At 29.9% G+C, this 4,362-nt stretch overlaps 1 pseudogene; it reads left to right on the top strand.

The window, feature by feature from the left end:
* The first annotated feature begins 1,499 nt into the window (after positions 1-1,499).
* LOC124896804 lies at positions 1,500-3,868 on the top strand (annotated as a pseudogene).
* Positions 3,869-4,362: the final 494 nt, after the last annotated feature.

Genomic DNA, 4,362 nt, shown 5'->3' with positions numbered 1-4,362 from the left:
TACTTGGCTGGTCCGGCTTTTAGAATATTTCAATGTTCCTCCTCCTCAACTTGTTGCTATTTTCTGTGATAATCAAGCAACTGTACATATTGCGAAAAACCCTATTTTTCATGAACGTACAAAACACATTGAATTGGATTGCCATTTTGTTCGGGATACTTTGTCTGTTGGTTTAGTTTCTCTACATTCTGTCTCCACCTCTAACCAGCTTGCTGATATTTTTACCAAGTCTCTTCTTGGTGTGCAGCAACAGAGTTTCCTTCCCAAGCTTAGAATGGCTGGCTCTTCTAGCTTGCAGGGGGTGTTGGTGTAATTAGTAGTTAGTTTTGGGATGGAAAAATTATAATTGGGCCTATTAGTTGTAGCTACAAATTACATATACCCAGCCCACTCATGTAATTGTATATATGTGGTCTTTGTACAGTGTAAGTTTCAGTTTTGAAGTTTCAGTTTTGGAAATAAGAGTTCATTCCTCAGATATTTTTCTCTCTCTATCTTAGTTAGTTATCACTTTCTCTCTCTTATTGTTGTATAACAATGGAGATTTACTCTTGAATCTTCCATTTCTCAACAAATATGTCTCTTTTATTTGTATATATATATATATATATATATATATATATATACCAGCTTGATCGTGTGTGTTTCCTCTCTTGCGGATTCAAGGATCTCTACCCCTATTCTATTTTCCTCTATTCCCCCTCCACCTTTTCTTTCCATTTTTTCTATCCATTTTTGACAGGCAGGGATCCTTATCTATCTCATTCCACGACACCATGGTATACTATCTTATTCTTCTTCTCTTCTATTTTGTGTCTCAATTTCCTTTCATCAAACCATTTTGCATGTAATATATACATCATTCTGTAGTTCCATTTAGCAAATTTAGACTCTTCTTTTCCAACTTTAATGTCATCCAACTGATCAATAAAGATGGTTTGAGACATTTCTCATCATATATATGGATCTAGTAAGAGGTTCGAAAATATGAAAAAGTAAACACACGAAGAAGCCAACGGGATTCAACATCTACTATATATACATAAAAAAATAATTTTTAATCATGTATAAACGTTATAATTGGTTCGGATGTAACCCCTTGGCCCAACCAACTCCGCCTCTATATGGAAAGAGTTGCTTTTTCTCTGACCTGGAAAAGCGATATTGGTTGGCAATATTCAAGATTTCTAGTTAATGGATACCTGAGTACTGGTGCAGGGTGCACCCACTATTCATTTTGGCGGGGACTTAATATAAGCATATAATTCTTGATTGGCTGGTTGCGTGCATCAGTTTCAGTTTGACCTCAATCACTCAATGCATGTTTAGAAATAGAAGATATTCATAATTATAGTTACTGTATTATTTTTTATTTTAAGATTTAACAGTTATTTTTCAGATGTTATATATTTTCAGTCGTCACATTGTTCTTGTTGTTTTCATTTTAATTCTGTGTCTTTATTCATGACTTTTGACGAATACAAATGGGCAGGTGATTGGTGAATGCTGTGTCTGGAACAACAGTGCAAGATGAATGTAAGCTCAAGTTCTTAGAATTAAAAGCAAAGAGAAACTACAGGTTCATTATCTACAAAATTGATGTCCAGGAAGTGGCTATGATGATTTCGCCAGCTCTCTCCTTACCGATGAATGCCGCTATGCTGTCTTTGATTTCGACTTCATAACTAATGAAAATTGCCAGAAAAGCAAGATTTTCTTTATTGCTTGGTACTACATCTAACGTTCCTTCCTTTTGTTTTCTAACCCTCTTATGAGCAATATGCTTGATCTCTTTTCAGAATCTATGAACAAAAGATCCTAAATATCCGTTTGAGAAGACCCTTATTTAACTAAGGCAAGAAGGGAAAACATTGACTCTTACAGGTCGTTTGGCCATGAATATTTTTCCTTTTTTTCCGAAAAATTTTTCTGGAGCTGGAAATTATGGTGTTTGACTATCAAAATTCAGAAAATAATTTCGAAAAAATTTTCTGAAAAGGAAAAACAGGTTTTTGGTGTTTTCCCAATTTTTTAACTTTTATTATTATTGCATATAACCTCAGTCTTTTAAATTTTTACATAAAACCCTCCTTATAACATTATTTTTTTCAATATTACGAATATAGCAGTTTTAAACGATAAGATAATTATAATTTCAAACTTAATGCTATCCTAATTAATATATATCTCTTTTTCTCTTTCATCATTAGTTTTCTCCCTTATTTAATTTTTTTCCCTTATTTAAAACATTATTTTACTGTTAATGATCCTAATTACTATAATATAATAATAATTTTTCCTTTGTGATACAGACGTTTAAGGAATTATAGTCATGTAATTAATAATGGATAATTGTTTTCTATATTTATGGAATTAATAAAGTTGTAGCAGATTAGTTTACCACTGTCACAAATTATTCTCATTTTCAATTTGATTATATATATTATATTGTGTATATCTTTATTATACTATTCAAATGTAAATCTTTTATACCATATATATGCTAAAAATATAAATCGGTGATACTTATTTTTTATACCTTTACAAAAATATGTTCAATTTAACAAATTATACCTTAAACTGCAATTGCTATCTTTATATACCATAATGCTTCGTATTTTTATACACAAAGTATTATATTTATACCCATAAATATATAAATTATTATATTTATAACATAAATATACAAAGTATGTTATATATGAAGTTTATACCATGTATATACCATATACACACATATATAAATATACAAAGTATAAAGAAACATACTAAGCATATTTATATATTTATGATATATGATATAATATACCATAAATATGCAAAGTATGTTTTACATAGAAATAATTTATTCACACATGATAAAATCTTTCATGTATAAGAAAATTAAAGAAATAAATTAGTTACACGCTAAAATTTAATAACAACTCATAATTTCCTAATTTTTAGGAACGAAAAATAAAGGAAATAAATTAAATAAATTCCTAAAAATATGAATTTGTTTGAAAGATAATATTTGTTACCTAAAAAATAGGAAGTAGTGATCTGTTAATATAACATGCATATTTAAAATTTTCAAATATGAGAAAACAGCTATTAATGTAAATATTATATATGTCATAATTGAAATTTATTAAATATGGACATGTATATGTAATTATTTTTATAAAAGTGGTTAATTGTGTTCTTTTCCCATTAGTAGGTAAATTTTAGTTGGGTGATTTTGATAGTTTGTAAAAGTTGAGACATAAAATCATATTTAAAAAAGTTTTTTCAAAAGTTAAAAAAAAAAAAAATTGAGTTCATTACCAAAGACAACTCCAACTCCAATTCAACTCTTACTCCAACTCAATTTTTTTTTTTTTTAATTTTGATGGCCAAACGACTACTTAGAAAGAGAGGATTCTATTAGTTTCTTACTCAATAAAAGATCTAAAGGCAAGGAGCAAGGGCGTATACAACTCTAAAAGCGTTGCCCCTTATTGCGTTCATTTTCTTGCTCGTTAGTTTTCTAATCCACACTATAAGGAATTGATAGTAGTGTAATAAAAGTGGCTACTTCAATTAATACTGATTAAAATTTCATTTCTTAACAATTCATAAGAGAGGAGAAAGACGTCCTTTCTCCTGGTCAGGTCAATAATGTCATGAAATTCTTAGTACTGAGTTCATGGTGGTATAATACAATTGAGAAATTATTCACTATATAATGAATTTTAAGTCACCTGATACATCAAGGGTGAGGATGAAGATGGTGTACGCGAGCTCAAAGGACAGATTCAAGAGAGAACTGGACAGAATTCAAGTTGATTTTCCAGCAACAGAACCTAGTGAAATGAGCTTTGATCTTATAAAATCGAGAGCCTATTGAGTCTTATTTATTAATCTTCAGCCCTAGCTCTATGCATTTGCATTTCTGGTGGTGTATTTCTAGATTCTTTCTTGAGTTCATATCATCCATTGCTCAATGTGTTTCTGGTGTAATACTGTATGCCTTAGCTGTATCAAATGGTGGTTTTTCTCCTAAATATAAAACATCTGATTGTGCTCTTGTGGCATTTCAATTGTAAGTTATTTATGCAAACTTCTTGATTAGATATGCAGAGAATAGCATTTATGTAACAAAACTTTAGATTGAACTGCCATCGGATTATGCTCTAATACGTTTTAGGTTGACTAATTGTCTAATTCTATCGTATTTTCTTTTTACCAAGAGCATTTGCCATTCTGTTAGCAGCTTTACAATTTCATGTCACTCAACTTTGGACTTTTATCCCAGAAAGTCACTCAACTTTGAACTTTTATCTCAGAAAGTCATTCAAATTTGATCTTTTTATCCCAGAAAGTCATTCAAATTTGATCTTT

The sequence above is a fragment of the Capsicum annuum genome, chromosome 3 (assembly GCF_002878395.1).
Source record: "Capsicum annuum cultivar UCD-10X-F1 chromosome 3, UCD10Xv1.1, whole genome shotgun sequence".
In the NCBI taxonomy this organism is placed as follows: domain Eukaryota; kingdom Viridiplantae; phylum Streptophyta; class Magnoliopsida; order Solanales; family Solanaceae; genus Capsicum; species Capsicum annuum.
Note: the sequence above shows the minus strand (reverse complement) of the source record. Positions and strands in the feature narration are given on the sequence as shown.